This window comes from Aplidium turbinatum, chromosome 13 (genome assembly GCF_918807975.1).
Source record: "Aplidium turbinatum chromosome 13, kaAplTurb1.1, whole genome shotgun sequence".
NCBI lineage: Eukaryota > Metazoa > Chordata > Ascidiacea > Aplousobranchia > Polyclinidae > Aplidium > Aplidium turbinatum.
The window spans coordinates 18,905,869-18,923,598 of NC_137484.1; the positions used below are offsets into that span (position 1 = coordinate 18,905,869).

A 17,730-nucleotide genomic window follows, 5' to 3' on the forward strand; every position below is an offset into this window, starting at 1 on the left:
TTTATTCTTCATTGTCACTGGTGTCGCTTTCACTTTCTTCGTCTTATTCTTCAGATTCATACAATTCTCCTGTTATATACAGAGAAATAAAGACTGTACGAAACAATTGCTATTATGCACTACAGATATGCGTAACATACAATAGTAATTTTATTATCTTTTACAGACGTCTATTTTTCTTCGAATAATGCAACATTGCAACTTACTATTAACTGGAAAAAGTTCAACATTTATTTGTTATTTAGTGCACCCAGGCATTTTTCTCAAGATTGCAGAAACTATTGGTTATAGGTTCCTAAAACGAAACTTTACAGCCAGTTATTGGCTAATGTTTACAGTAAGAAAGTAAATGACAGATAGACCAGGAGAAAGTTTTATATTTATAAAGGGTAACCCAAGCGACATCCAATGTTGTTTACCTTCTTCTTGACTTTCCTGGATGAGATCAGATTCCACGCAGAGACATCTAAAGATGCTTTATACCTTTACCTTCAAACCACACCACTTTATAACAACCTCCTTCTTCTTTCCAGCCATAGCCTACTCTAGCAGCGACGTTGCTGCTTGTTCACTTCTAGTTGAAGATAACCACCATCTTGTGATGAGATGAGTGCGCCTTGTCTTCTGGAGAAGTACTCGTAAACAAAGTGGTAGAGTACTACTATCTACAGTAGCTTCTGGTATGCATGATATCCTTTCATTTTCTTTTTTGGGTTTGTAGCCGTCTAAAAACATTTGTAAACGGACTTCGTTGACATAATTAATTTTCTTGTTTTTGTACATGTTACACACAAAGTTCTCTATTGCGATGATAATGTCTTCACTAATTTCTTTGTCTTGTCCGAGTTGGCTAAAAGCTGCCTGCGCTTCGTGGTTTCCTTGGAGTAATTTCAGCGGCCGCACTTTCCCTTTCCTGCTAAATGACGAGGTGTAATCAGAATCTGTAAAGGCATGATATGCAGGTAAACACTTGCAAATCGTCACTCCAAGTGCGGTAGGCCTATGCAGCTGGTTGATGTTGATGTACCGCTGCGTGTTATTGCTTTGCAAGCCAGCTTCTATCCATATCTTTAATGAAGGATCAAAAGTTCCATAGCAACCTAGGCCAATTACAAGACAGTCAGTGTCAGACGTGCGGATAACCACATTGCTTGGGGCTGGTACATCGCAGACAGCTTGCTTTATCTCTGTATATAACAGGAGAATTGTATGAATCTGAAGAATAAGATGAAGAAAGTGAAAGCGACAGCAGTGACAATGAAGAATAAAGAAACGACCGTTTACATTTACACGAACAATCTCTGTTTATGAATGAACAGTTACAATAACTGATTGGAGACATGAAGCAAATGGCATTAAACAAAAAATTACTACATTGGGTTTATTGGGTTATTTATTGTAGCAGCTGGAAAATGTTCATTACTGCCTAAATTAACGTTCCAAATGATTCATTTCGAAACGTTTTGATTTGGATAGTCAGTTGTTCGATTAAGTCCACATTTAGTGGTCGTATCAAGATCTTGGATCAATTTTCTGGCTACTGTAGCCTATATGCTTCTTATGTACTTTCTGTTTTTGGTGTTACAAAGCCATGTATTGTCATGTCCTGTTGCCTTTTTTCGATTGACTGAATATGATTTATACAAAAACTTTTTGTAAAGTAGGCTATAGTTCCATTTCATGCATCATGGGACAGCGTGTGAATGTATTTCATCAAAACCTATATAAAAATATTTTTAAATTTAATCCATTCGTACTGTCCTGGCATAGCACTTTCGTTACACCTAGGTTGGTTCAAGAAAGGGATGAAGTAAATTAAACTATAGGAGGAGATTCACTTTTGGGTAGGTCTTTTATCACCTTTCCAAATGAGAGTATTGTTAGATTTGATATTTTGTGGTGCCCTAGAAGACTTCGTTTTGACCACGTTTGGTCCATGTACTCTATGGTGAAATAAACCCTCTGGGGGTCACTTTGATGACATCTTACATCACCTTTCCACCCAAAAATATTGTTAGATTTGATATTTTTGTGATGTCCTGACATAAGACTTCGTTTTGACCAAGTTTGGTCCATGTACTTTATGGGGTGAAATTCACCTTTCGAGGGGGTCACATTAAGGAAAGTCACTTTGAAGTCATCTTACACCACCTTTCCACCCGAAAATATTGTTAGATTTGATATTTTTGTGATGTCCTGACATAAGACTTCATTTTGACCAAGTTTGGTCCATGTACCTTATGGGGTGGAATAAACCTTCCGAGGGGGTCACATTAAGGGAAGTCACTTTGAAGGCATCTTACATCACCTTTCCACTCGAAAATATTGTTAGATTTGATATTTTTGTGATGTCCTGACATAAGACTTCGTTTTGACCAACTTTGGTCCATGTACCTTATGGGGTGAAATTAACCCCCTGGGGGGTCACTTTGGGGGGAGTCTTACATCACCTTTCCACTCGAAAATATTGTTAGATTTGATATTTTTGTGATGTCCTGACATAGAACTTCGTTTTCACCAAGTTTGGTCCATGTACCTTATGGGGTGAAATTAACCCCCTTTTTGGGCTTTTTAGGGGGCTCTAGGGTCCAGATCCACCCGGTGCGGTCAATCTTCCATACTTTTTGTGAGTGACATGGTTGACCCCAGTAACTTCAAGGGGTCAAACCTTTTGTACCTTATGGGGTGAAATCTTCTGTCGTAGGCTCCCAGACTAAGTGTGCAAAACTATAAACATCAAAGCGAGGAAAAACATCCTTACAGTATTATATCTAAACAATACAAATTTTATGACCAACAGTGTCCTTACAAGAATAATTTGTGGCATTAGGCTACTTTGTAGTTTTAGAATAATTCTATATATTTTCTTGGAGTAGCCCATATGCCTAGAGTATTACCCGGTAGCTTTTTGTATGATCATTAAATAATAATCAAAAGCAATCCCAAACAGGGACAGATCCAGCAAGCAGTTTTAGGGGGTTTGAGAAAAACACAATTTCAGAAAAACAAGATGATATGTAGGTCTAAATAGATTCGACCTTTTAAAAACACCGCAAATAGTTACTTTTTTGTGCTTTAAGGGGAGCAACGCCTTTCCGTGGATCCGTCACTGAATCCAGACATTACCTTCAAAGAGACTAAAGACGGAGAAATTGCATGCTGCTTGGGTTATGAGTCAGTTTACAAATTGGTTTTTGGAAACCTCCATTAGCTAATATTTCAATATGTTCTTTTTCTAAAACTTTATTCTGAAGCAAGACCTCAAATTATTTTTCAACTCATATTTTGAATGAAATACTTGTAACCTGCCTACATACTTATCTTACATACTCATACAACCATACATACATTTGCCTACATACTTATCAAATTTTCAAAAAAATTTAAAAGATTTTTTCCTTATCAAGCCAAATTTTATAAATAAAAAGCATACCACTGCCTTATACAAATTTATATATTTGATAATACTTTAAGCAGTAAACAAGGTGAGACAATGTTGGCGAAGATGTCACTGAGATATAATAAATGTACTAAGACCGCTGAGAAAGATCTGTCGTCATTTTATTTTGAAAATATCTAATACATAAAATTGTTAATTTATTAAATAACTACGCTGTGCAATTTTTAATCTAAAGTCTTCACAAGCATAAAAACTGGTTTTATTTACTGATGAAAATTGTCACATCACAACATACTGTACAACATAAATAAAGATTTTATTTATTATCAACTACTGTACTTTTCCTCGGTTTTATTCTTCAACGTAGCACTTTTCAAAATACCTCTGGCACCTATAGTGAATGGAATAATTCTCCGGCAAGAACACTTGACAATCGAAAGCTTCACTCTGCCAATCTCGGTAACCGGTTCTGCGTCAAAATCCACTACAAGTATGTAAAAAAGCGGTCAAAAGGGTCAGAAGCCTCTACCTGGAATAATCTATCAGAGGCTTTGTCAGTCCGAGGATAAAGATTCTAAACCAACTTTAAATTTATTTTTCTAACAGCAACTACCAAAGGCTACAGTGCTAGGCTAAGTTGCACAATTTTCTTGTAGATCAATGCCACAACATATAAAACTTTGTATCAAAAAAGAAAAATCATTTTCTGTTGCTAGTGTCTTACTTAGGGATAAAAAATTGACAGCTTAGGATCTGTTTAGAAAACGCTGTTCAGAATTAGGCCACTTGATGTTGTCGATGAATAAATGCTTCAATCACATGTTTAATATGAAGCAGTTAACATTCGATAAACAGCAGCAACGGGTTATGTCCTCTGTGAAACGAAAGTAGAAATTAAAGGCCATTTGGTAGGTTGGATTAGTATTGTAACAAATGATTTTTCCATAAAAAACATTCTATTATTTGCTCAGCAAATGGAAAGGAAACTGGAAGCAATGTTCTTTTTGCTTTGTGCAATTATCTCGTTTTGTGCTTTTTTAGTCTATCTTGCGCAATCTGCCTGGATACTTCTCTTCTGAACATAATTCTCTACTTGGTCCGTTGTTTTGTGTAGTCATTTTGTATGTGAGCAGGATAGGTAGTCTTTCAATGTTTAGATTAAACAATATTTTTGATGTTATACTGTGTTTCTCTAGTATTTTCTCATGCAATGTATAATTTTTTTGATAAGCTTGAAAAGGTCTATCAGTATAGTTGAAAATGTTCGCTTTATTTTATTTTTTGTGCTACATTGTTAAATGTCGTATTGTTGCTGAGCTATGCCTGTTCATTTTTGAAAGTTTATTGCAAATTGTTTCTACTTTCCACAACCAAATTGTTTCGTTTGCGTTTTGTTAGGTTCGTACAGTGTTTTTGTTTTATCTCTATGTTCTTAGAATTATTTTTTCATTGTGATCTCACGTTCTTCCTATGTTATTTTGTTTATTAAAGTTTTATGTGTATTGTTAAATCAAAGTGCAAGTATTTATTTGGCCCTCCGAGCAATTTGAGTTTGAGACCCTTGGTTTAGATCAGGGGTGACAAACCTTTTGGCGGTCGCCGGCCACTTTGTCAATTACACATGAGTCATCGGGCCACACAACTTTTTAATCGTAACCTGCTATGAAATCTTTTAGAAGCGACTCAAGATATTATTCATGAAAAGTAACAAACGGCAGATGTAAGTAATAAAACTTACAATTATTATTCTCCTTCAATAGATTACTACATCGGATTGAAACGTGTCAGCTACAGTCCTAGTTGCACTTTTGAATGGATCGATGAAACCAACGAATGCGATGCTGGCTTTAAAAACTGGGCAGATGATGAACCCAACAACTCTTATGGCGATGAGGAATGTGCAATTATGATAGAAGGAGGGAAATGGGAGGATGATAAATGCGATCTTAACCTTGGCTATATTTGTCAACGATAAGTTAGAGCTTTCGAAAAGGTTACGATGTAAAATAATCTGAAGTTTTTTCTAAATCAAATGATATTTTCCAACTACAATTACGCATTAAAAAGATTTTGCTTCAACATACGCTACAGCGAAAACATAAAGTGACATTCAGTTAAAAGCTTTGTGCGCTTCTATTTCCGCTTCAAAAGTTTGAACACCGTGTGTCAGCCATATTGTCTCAACGTAATTTCCTAAATGAAAACGCATTTAGTTCGTTGATGGTTGAATAGCTCATTTAGCAGCATGAATTTTAAATCTCATAATTTACTTTCGGTTTCCGAAAGCCTTCTATGCGTGTCGTCAATTTTCTTTGCAAATAAACATATGTGCCGAGAACAGGCTACACTCACTTAAATTCGATGTAAACAATCCTTTCCAAGTTTGAGTAAAGAAGCTACAGTATGCTTTTTTGAAATGTGATGTTACAAAGAGAGGTTGTAGAAATGTATACTTTTACTAGAAAATAGCCTACGTGCTTTGTCGACTTACTACAATTGTTATTTCGTATTGTCACTCTGCTGATACGTTTAATCGTTTTTTTTTTGTAAATAAATTAATTTTCGACAATAAAAGGCACAGCTCAGTTTCGTGTTTAATTTGCGACCATCAAAGCTAGACATATTACTTGCCATCACATAGTAAGGGTCTGAAAAAAGGTAGAAGCGACAAAACACGATCGTAAAAGCTTGCTCGATACCGCAGGGTTTACTAAATACAAGGGTTTAATCACCATTGATCTGCTCTTTTCTGGAATAGAGTAAAGGCAAATGACTATAAAAAGTCTTCTATGATGCAATTTTAGCTCAGCGTAGGAAAATTCATTTTGTACTCCACAGGAAAGACCGCGATAGGCCATTTGTGGACAGTAAAATTGCCTTTTCAGCTTAAATAACACAGCTTACATGCCTACTAAACCAAAAAACTTACGATCTTTGTAACCAAAAATACGTAACGTCGATTGGATTCACTGAACTACCTTGCAGCCTTGAACATGAGAATGGTCACAAGCCTACAGTTTGTATCCTTTCCAAAGCCTACTTTTGTTTGGTTGTTTGGTTTTGAATCTTTATCCTCGGACTGACAAAGCCTTGATAGGTTATTCCTGGTAGTTTCGCATACTTGTAGAGGCTTTTGACGCAGGGCCGGTTACCGAGATTGACAGAGTGAAGTTTTCCGATCGTTGAAGTGTTGTTGCCGGGGAATTATTCCATTCACTAGGTGCCGCTGAATGGAGAGCAGTCCTGAAATGCGTTGCACAAGTGCACACAACGAGAGTCGAACCAGCGCCGCGTGATCTTGAGCCGGGCGCGTAACCACTGGGCTAACGGGGTGGATTAATGTCATGTTTCTGTCATGTAATAAAAGTAGGTTACTATGGTTCTGTTTAACATAGCTTTTTAAGCAATAGTTTTTTAACCTCCAAGAAAATTTTCTGAGTGCTTTGTTTAAGCAACTTATTTTTTAATCATAAAAATTGATAAACGCAGTTTATTTGGTTAATCTTTGTTGAAATTATTCTTTTGTTGTTTCATGTTGTATATTTTATTGTTATTGTCATCATTGTGCAATAATATTACGTCACCGAACAATTCTGTTATATATTTAAATGCTTTTCCAAGGACGAATTCATCAAGTGCTGAAGTCCACAATGATTCCTCAGACTATAGCCTAAACACAGAAACGTCAAAATTATACTTTTAATCTAAGTTTCATGCTTGTTTATAGAATGAACTTTTCGGCATAGTAGCCCATATTCATGTTTCATATACGTTATAATGCTACATTCATAAGTATGCTACTGTATCTACTTGCAATGTATTCTCAACCAATATGAGTTGAAAAATGTCTTAAATATATGTCACAATCAATAAGTATAGCCCAGACGGCAGGCTACATTATATGTTCTTAAATAAATGCGCTATTTTAATTGCGTAATTCTTGCAAGGTGTGATTGTCAGTTGCTGTCCTATAGTAACCTTTAATTACGTAATCTTTTATTGCGAAACTTGCTTCCAGAAGATTTTGCGTTCGTGCGATTCTGGAAACGTCTTTAACTTGTTCACCAAAAAAATGAGTTCTCGTGAGTTAGTATTACCATACTCTCTGGAAGCTTCTGGTCAAAGTATATCTGTTATAAATAGCTGCGTGATTCAAGCTTCTATTTGAAGACTTCAAAGATTTCTGGAAGCAATCTACAATATCAAAAGTAGAACATTTTATTGACTGTTTAACGTTTGATATCTCAATAAATTACGTCATCAATTTTTCTAAAGTCTCGTAAGAGATAGAGAGAACTGTGACAATATACAACATAGAAAAACAGAATTAAAAAAAAGCTCTAGAAAATCACATTTAAATTGTGTCATTTAAGATGGTGTTTTTGTATTTCCAAATGTACAGGCCGATAGTTTATTGCAGCGCTGTTGGATTCAACCATCTTCATCTTCTGTGTCTTTCTAATCAATGTGAGTTGAATAAATGTGTTGAACATTCACGTGCTGATGAGGTTGAATTGCCGTCGAACTTGCAGCTTCAGATCTGCTTCATAGAAACAAAATTACAACAAGTTATCCACAAGTCGTAAGAGATACGATCTGTCAAATCAAATGCTAGATTTATTGTGTCATCTTCCAGCAATTCTATGACAAGTTGATGATGGCATTCACTTATTTTACAAGACAACTGTCATCATGAAATAATATAACTTCATTTATTGACGATATTCTGCCATTTATCTTATGATTTCATACTTATTTTTCAATTCGTGTGCAGACTTACTGTCTCCTTCTTGAACAGAAACTGATTCTGCTTCAATTTGCAAATAAGTGTGAGGCTCGTTTTTCATTGTGTTGTTCCAGTTTTCTGTGATAGAAATATGAAGAAATTGCTATGCTGAAGTTAGTTGATATCAAGAAAAATATTCAAGACAGAATAACAAAATATTTATTTTACTGTAGGGTGTAGGCCTACCAAAAACATACAAAGCCAAGGATGGATGGTCATTTTATTTTGTTTGGATGCGAAACGCCGAAACATACATAAAACAAAAACTGACAGTGTGCATCCAATGAGAGAGTGCGAAAGACCGTAGCCCTGAAGGCGTAGGAGGTCGTCGAGTCTGCACTCTCTCAAACATTCTCAAACAAACATAAGGAACATTATCGGAATCAGCATATTTATTCATGTTAAAAAATTAGATTTAAAAGAAAGTCAAACCCTTTCTGCACAACATTGAGCCTTCGTCAAGAATAACAATTTAAAATGAATTTTAGCTACATCTCAAGAACAACCAAGCAACTACATGTTTTTCGGCAGGCGATTGCAGCAATGCACTCACTGCGATAAACACTGGTGCTAACAGCCAGGAAGAACGCTCTATCTCTATTCTACACAACCAAGAAACAGTTAGAGATTTAAATCACGTGATCAAGGAACATACAACATGAACAAATGACAAGCTGCAAGCTAATAACTGCCAGTTTGACAAGGGATTACGCTTGATAACCAACCAGGGTTTTAAGTTTTTTGTTTGGTGCTCAGACCAGCGTCTAGCAGGGGTGTAGCCAGCACAATATTTCAAACAGGAGAAGGCAAATAAGTATTTTTTCACGTCAGTGAGTTTGTCCGGAGGAACCCAGTGGCTTATCGCCAAAAATAACGCACCTAGGGGGTCTGTGGATCTCCCCAAGAAAATGATGAAAGTATACATTAAACATGGTCTTCACTGATCTTTAAGCGTTATTTAAGCGGCCGATGCAGCTAAACGACTAGTTACTTTATCGAGAATTAGTTTACACGAAGTTCATATCAGTAGGCAAATGGGTGATTTTACTTGCAGATCACAGTTGATGCATAAAGAAAACAAACAATCTGCAATAGAAGCTGTTTAATCGCAAAATTTGCTTCATGGGCAAATAATCCACTTTTTCTGCATCCAACCCAAACAGTCTATACTCTATAAAACCAAGTCTAGCAATAGGTCTACCCGCCGTTTCAGAAAGCGTTTTGTGTAGGCAAAGCATAATCAGTTTTAGCGACATTGTGCAGTTAGGTCGGAGCTAATGCCTCAGCAGTAGGGTTCAAGTTGTTTTTAGATATCAATAAATATAATGATGTTTTACTCTGTCTGCTCACTTTGTATGAGCGTTTTACTTTTATTGGTTTAGATCTTTGCTACGACTTTGAGTTTTGTATGCTTGATTATTGTAAAAAAATTTGTTTCACATATAATAATAATAATTTATTTCACACCGTGGGGTGCGAAATAGCGTCAATTAAAAGTTTCTGTAATGGGCGATATTCAATCAACTGTCGCAGTTCTTCCGAGCTGTGTTCTGTAAAGGATTGAATCCTTCGCATGAAAGTTTGCTTCATATATGCTTTATAATAAACAAAACACCTAAATTATTATGGCGAATACGTATGTTAATCACATAGGATTGGTATTAAGCAATAATTACTATTAATACTACTAAAAGTGCTCAATGCCCAGCAAAAAAGCCAATCAAAGCACGTTACATCAAATACAGTAACCATTCACTCAAAACGTCAACATGCTGTTAAGTTATAGATATTGCTGATGCTGTTTCACCTTTACTTGGATCATCAGAAGATTCTTGTTCAAACAAAATCTATTTGAATAAAAATTCTGTACTAGTAATGAGGATTAATTAGGAGACAAGATTCTATTCAAAGAAGAACCTTCTTTTGATCCCAATGAAGATAAAATAGCTTGTTACGGTTTATAGTGAATAGTAACTACATTTGATGAAGGGTTTTTATCATAAATTCATAAATATTTTCAATAAACAAGCAGCCAACAATAGAAAAAGATTGTTTTGAAACACATGAAAAAATAACTCAGAAGCCGTATAATACAAACATTTAATGTCTATGATGTAACAAACCTGTTGGATATTGATGATTTATGTTATTTTTGAAGTCCATGGACAAGTTTTTAGATGAACTGTTTCAGGAAAGATGGAAAATCTTTAACAAGTGCTGGAAAATCTTTGAAATTAAATTGCATCGTTTTCTTAGATTCACATGACTTCCAATCGTTATAACTTGACATACTCTTTGTGATGACAAAAGTTTTACTTTAGAAAAGAAATAAGATTTTTGTTTTTATTATCGTAAATCTTTTAAAGCTTAGACCGTTAATACTAGATGCAACATTTGTTTTTCCAACTGTACTTCTGCTAATCGTTTCCAAAACTATTTTACCATTCTGTTATATTTATAAAACGAACAAATTCGTTAAAATGGCTAGCTTACTTTTTTTCATTATTCCTCTTCTTTGTAATCACGAGCAGCATGACCACAAAAACCAACACGGTTCCAATCACACTTGCAACGGCAGTGATTATTATGATGTCTGCGACCGATAGAGATTCATTTGGAAGTATATCTGCAAAATATACAACAACTACGTCTACTGATACAGTATCATAGCCGATGCGGCTTTTGATAAACTATATAATCAATTTGTAAATTGTTTCAACGTTTCTGTGGTCGTGCAGAGTTTCAAAGAGGTCTTGGATGGTTAATTGATGTCTTTTGTTGAAAATTAGGTACAGTAGATATGTTGTTCATTGTCTGCCACGATCACGTCTCCTCCAAGAAGGCGTCTGTATAGACAGAGATTTTCGAATCCTCTACCTGGAATAACCTATCAGAGGCTTTGTCAGTCCGAGGATAAAGATTCTAAACTAACTTGAAATTCGTTTTTCTGGCAGCTGCTACCAAAGGCTACAGAGCAAGGCTAAGTTGCACAATTTTCTTGTAGAGCAATGCCACAACATATAAAATTTTGTAGCAAAAAAGGTTTTTGTTTCTGTTTCTGGCTTTTTGTTTAGGGATAAAAAAGATTGACAGCTTAGATTCTGTTTAGAGAACGCTGTTCAGAAGTAGGCTACTTGACGTTGTTGATGAATAAATATTTTAATCACATGTTTAACATGAAGCAGTTAACATTCAATAAACAGCAGCAACGGGTTATGACCTCTGTGAAACGAAAGTAGAGATTAAAGGCCATTTGGTAGGTAGGATTAGTATTGTAACAAATGATTTTTCCGTAAAAAACAGTCTATTATTTGCTCAGCAAATGGAAAGGAAACTAGAAGCGGTGTTGCTTTTGCTTTGTGCAATTTTCTTGCTTTGTGCTTTAGTCCATCTTGCGCAATCTGCCTGGATACTTCTCTTCTGAACTTAACTCTTCTACTTGATCCGTTGTGTTGTGTAGTCATTTTGTATGTGAGCAGGATTGGCAGTGTTTCAATGTTTAGATTAAACATATTTTTGATGTTATACTGTGTTTCTCTAGTATTTTCTTATGCAATGTATAGTTTTTTTTTATAAGCTTGAAAAGGTCTATCAGTAATCAATATATTCGAAGATGTTCGCTTTATTTTATTTTTTGTGCTACAATGTTAAATGTCGTATAGTTTCTGAGCTATGCCTGTTTATATTTGAAAGTTTGTTGCAAATTGTTTCTACTTTCCACGCCCAAATTGTTTCGTTTACGTTTTGTTAGGTTCGTACAGTGTTTTGTTCATCTCTTTGTTCTTACCACGATTATTGTGATCTCACGTCCTTTTTGCTTTCTTACTATGTTATTTTATTTATTAAATTTTTGTGTGTATTGCGGTCCTCTTGTTTATTTACAAGTATTTATTTGGCCCTCAAAGCAATTTGAGTTTGAGATCTTTGGTTAAGATCAAGGGTCTCAGATGGGTCTCAATGCGAGGACGTTTGGTGCTGCCGCGATGCACTTTTTAACTTCCAAATAATTAACAATAAAAATTCACTTTCATTCATTATTCGTTAATACAAGATAAAATTCATTTTAAAACTGCTTAAAAAATCTGAAAATGCCCACTATTCTGATTCAGTCGTTCTAGCAAGCGGACGTATTTTTTTTTCTCTGATCAAGCGACCGCATGGTTTGCTAGCTTCTCTAACAGCACGACAGGGAAAACAATTAGAAAGCTACAAGCATTGTGCCATGTCGCAAAAAAGCAGGAAATCTAACACAGAGCAAGGCTCATTTGAAAGTATTGTTAAAATGCTGGAGAATTTTGAGAACAAGTTCACCAAAAAACTTGAAGAAATCGAAAGTAGACTTTCGGAGCAGGTTAGGATTCAAATGGAGTCTATAGAGAAACTGAACAGAACTACTACTGCCCTAGAAGTTAGAATTTCCGGCCAAGATTCACAAATTAAAGCGTTAGAAAACTCAAATCAAGCTCTAGAACTCGAACTCAATCAATTTAAAGAAAAAAGTCGAAAAGAAACTTTAGCTAAGGAGCATTACGAAAAACGGCTGAACATCTTAATCCACGGAATCGAAGGAGATAAAGACGAAAAGAAACACCAAACAACAGAAATCGTCAAACAACTTTTAGAAAACACTCTTGATTGTAACAATGTTGAACTGCTGGACTGCCACAGACTGGGCTCTAAACAAACTTCAAGTAAGTCTAACCAACAACCAATCATATTCAAAATTTCTAGTGTGTTGGTAAAAGATAAAATCTTTAAGTCACTAAAAGTTCTCAAGAGTTATAATCAACGACATAACTGTAAAATATTCTTCACTGACCGTCTTCCGAAACAAATATACTTAAAAAAAAAGAAATTGCTCCCACGATTAAAGGAAGCTAAAGAAAATAATGAAAGCTTCAAGTGGGTTACCTCGCCCGGTGATATAAATCTTTATATCAACGGTAAGCTTGTTGATGTTTAGTGTACCAAAGATATGTGTTTAGTGTATAAGATATGCAACATTCACTCGATTGCATCCCATAGCAAAATCAGTTTGTGAAACTAAGCAAGTGTGTTTCGCCTTGGTTTGGGAACCCTTTCGGCGCTTGCAAGCACTGATTGTTTCCTTCGGTGCCGTAGGCATTGTGGGATTCCTTCGGTGCTCCGGGCACTAGTTTTATTTCGGTGTTTGTGGGCACTGGTTGATTCTGTCTTGCTTTAAGTGTAGAAGCAATGGAAATCATTGACATTATGTTTGTAAGATAGTTTCCTTTGAATACTCCGGACATTTCATTCAACGGCCTAGTTTTGTAGACACGAATGTGTACTATACTTCTTTATGTTCCATTACCCTGGCATGAATAGCCTATGCATACTTGCCTGCGAACTGTGATTAACTTCTGCTCTCTCTGTGTTGATTTTTGTTAATAGTAACATTTAATTTTTTACAAAACCTTATCATTTGTTTGCTTGTTATTTGTCTAATATCTTTCACTCATGCATCTGCGTGGATTATTAGTGATAATTCAATTCAACATTTGGCCTTCCGCGATGCCACGTGATGCTATTCTTTTGCGTGCTCTTCATATCTTGAATAAACCCTGCGTGCTGATTACCGCGTCAAACTGTGCTGATCCACATATCTCGTAATTAACTGTACCAATAATGACATTTCAGAGACCCATGTGTCCTCGAGTCAAGCTGCTGCTCTTGATTCAGACGCAGAAAATGCGTTCTACCTATGCGATTCTCTTAATCGGTCACTAACTCGCAACTTCAATAACTGCGAATACCACAACATCAACTCTCCTACTTTTGAGACAATTCGTAGTGCATCATTATTTGTTATTCATGTAAATATCAGGTCATTACAAAAAAATTTTGACTCTTTGTACGATTTTCTTGCTAACTTCGACAAACTTCCTAATGTTATTTGCATAACTGAAACTCGTATTAAAGTCACTCCTCTGTCAAATATTACTCTACCTGGGTACGAGTATAAATACGTTAACCCCATTACTTCTGCAGGTGGAGTTTTGATTTACGCATTAGACAAATATAATATCACACCCTTGAAACCTTTTGAAGTGCCTTGTGTTGACTGTAAAAGCTTATTTGTTAATATAAGTAACACCACAACAAGCGCTAACATGAAAATTGGCGTAGTATACCGTCACCCAAACACCAATATACAACGTTTTGTTGATGCTCTGGACAGTGTGCTAAGTAACTTAAACAAAATGAATCAAACCTACTATATATTAGGTGATTTCAATATCAATATTTTAAATGACGTTCTCCCTTCACCGGTCACAAATAACAGCAATGGTAGCCTACTTGCCCTATAATTACTCAGCCAACAAGAGTTACTGATAAATCGTCAACACTAATTGATCACATTTTATCGAACGATGTTTCTCATTCCGTATTACCTGGAATAATTAACTCTGATCATTACCCTACTTTTTGTATAATTTCCCATGTTGACAACTCGCATCAACACAAACCTCGTTTCTACAGAGACAAGCGTAACCTTGATTCGGCTTCCTTCATTGAGGACTTAAACTCTCAACTAGGCACGTTTCTGTTGGGTATTAAATCATTACAACCTCAGGAACTGGATTATAAATATAGCGAACTATTACAGATTTAAAAAAACGCAATTGACAAATACGCTCCACTGAAAAAAATGTCAAGGAAAATGTGCAAGTTAAAAAGGAAGCCATGGATTACCAGTGGGTTGTTTACTTCAATTAAATTTAAGCAAAAAATGTACCAATCGCACTACCTGAAAGGGAATCAAACAGACAGGCTAGAGTACAAAAAATACGCAAATAAGCTCACTAAATTGAAATACATTTCCAAGCAAAATTATATACATTCGGAAATTGAACTGAACAAATCTTCTCCACGTAAAGTTTGGGAAGTCATTAACTCACTGCTGCCAAATAAACAAAAATCAAAGCAAACAATCAATTCCATTAATATTGATGGAGTGTCATCAAACAAACCCATCGAAATGGCGAACCAATTCAATAAATTCTTCTGCAACGTTGGAAAAGAGATCTCTGACAGCGTTCCGCTTGCCAACGATAACAACTTCACATCCTACCTTACAAACCACGTTCCTTCTTCTATTTTTCTTAAACCAACGACTGGCGATGAGGTACTCAAAGAAATCCGAGCTCTAAAACCCAACAAAGCAACTGGCTACGATGACATTTCAGCATATTTCATACAGATCGTGATTATTTATACAGATAACTTTACAGATATTTTATACAGATAATCGCCTCCGTGATTATTGCCCTGCCCTTCTCAAATCTTATTAACTATTCCTTTCAGTTCGGTATTTTTCCTGATACATTTAAACTTGCCAAAGTTGTACCCGTCTTCAAATCTGGAGACAAACTTGAGGTAAATAATTATAGACCTATCTCCCTTTTATCGTCTTTCGAAAAAATTTTGGAAAAGCTCATATATAAAAGGGTCTCTTCCTTTCTAGACAAACATTCTGTCCTTGCTCCTACGCAATTTGGATTTCGGTCTGGCTCCTCTACTTCATATGCCGCTATTGATATTATTAGTGCCACCTATGAACACTTAAAAAGCAACCTGTACGCAGGTTTGGTTCTCTTGGATCTCAAAAAAGCCTTTGACACGGTATACCATCCCATTCTACTATACAAACTCAACCACTATGGAATCCGAGGTACAGCAAACGAATTATTCTCCTCCTACCTAAAAGACAGAATGCAGTATGTCGCGATTAATGAACAGGAATCTGAACAGAGATGCATAACACACGGTGTACCTCAGGGTTCAACGCTGGGTCCATTACTGTTTTTATTGTACGTAAACGACTTACCAAACTGCACGTCGTCTGTTCCAAGACTTTTCGCATACGGTACCTGCCTGGTAATTAACGCTCCTAATCCAACCTACTTAGAAAAGGAAATATCGTCTGAATTACTTAACATCAAGAACTGGATTAATGCCAATAAATTAGTTATCAATCCTTCCAAATCAAATGTCATTGTGATCCCTCCTAAAAAATGCAGCTACCCAGAAGATATCAATGTACTTTATAATTGTGCTCAGATCGAACAAGTTAAGTTTGCCAAATACCTTGGCATTATTTTTGACAATGGTCTAAATTTTGAACCTCATATTAATATGCTCCACAAGAAACTTTCTATATCTGTAGGGATACTGTCGAAACTCAAATACATTCTTCCAAACAAAACATTATTACAATTATAGCCTACTACGCACTGGTACATTCTCATATCGTATATGGGATAACGATTTGGGGTTCATGCTGCAAGACACAAATGAACAAGCTTAGCACCTTACAAAATAAGGCTGTCAGAATAGTAGCAGGTGGCAGGTGGTCTGATCATGTCACACCTTTCTATAAGAAACTTAACATACTCAAGCTTAAAGATTTGTACGAACACGAAATTGCTAAATTCATGTTTAAATTTGATACGGATGTATTGCCTCTGCCTTTCGCACACTACTTTGAAAAAACCAAACTCATGCATAATGCACGTCTTACTAGACACTCTTCCAATGATTGTTATTTTGTCCCACGTTACGCCTCATCCCGACTCCAGCGCAGCATTAAATATGCCGGAGTGAAAGTCTGGAACTCCTTACCAACGAGCTTGCGTAAATTGTCATTTTATTCTTTTAAAAAACAACACAAATATTCACTCATCGCCAAATATTAGCACGATTAATTTTGTATTACCTTTATGCTACCGATAGACTACTAAATATATTTCTCTGTGACCATCTTCTAACACCCTGTCTCAATTTTCGTTATTGAATTATTCTTATCGCAATTTTAGACCTTCTATTAGAATCTGGGGTATCTGCTTGACTCGAAGACCCATGGTCTCTTCGCAGATTCCCGTTGCTGGAAATTCCTTTTTTATTGCTGTATTTATTGTATTATATTTACCTACAACGAAATAAAATCAATCAATCAATTAATCAAATTATTTTTCACGCGACTTCTAAGCGCTAGCCGCCTGTTGTTGAGCCATTTTATTACGTGCAAGAAACCCGAAGTGTTGCACCACAATCACATTCTGACATTGTCTATATTCACTTCTTGTGCCGTTATCGCAATGTAAACCTTGATAGCCTATTTGCGGCAGTCAGTTCTTCAAGCATTTCGTTTTTTCCCGCTTTTTTAGAGTCGGTTGCGAGATTTTTGCTCTCCAAGCCCAAGTCGTTCGTTTGCTTTTTTTTTTGTTTTTACTGTGTTTTTTATCATACTGTTTCTGTTTCGGGACCTTACGTTCTTGATGCGTTTCAGGACAGGCCTTTCTGCAAGGCAAAAAGATTTTGCGGCCCTCGGGTTATTTCACAAATATTCAATTTGAGTTTAAGACTCTTGGTTTAGATTAATAAAGATACTGTCCAACAATCTTATTTTTTTGCTGCCTGGAACGTTAGACCTATTTTGATGTATATCTAAAACACTCACTCCAAAACAGTAATCCGGTTTCTCTCATCAGCTTTAGTTTTCGAGATATGGGACGCCAGGTAC

At 35.9% G+C, this 17,730-nt stretch overlaps 1 long non-coding RNA gene across 1 annotated transcript; it reads right to left on the bottom strand.

Annotated features, from left to right (window-relative positions):
* Positions 1–7,887: 7,887 nt before the first annotated feature.
* LOC145781957 (uncharacterized) lies at positions 7,888–10,380 on the bottom strand. Its single transcript, XR_014290804.1, has 3 exons — positions 10,310–10,380; positions 8,181–8,264; positions 7,888–7,940 (listed from the first exon to the last, which is right to left on the bottom strand). It is a non-coding gene; the product is annotated as an uncharacterized LOC145781957 (long non-coding RNA).
* Between the last annotated feature and the right edge of the window lie 7,350 nt (positions 10,381–17,730).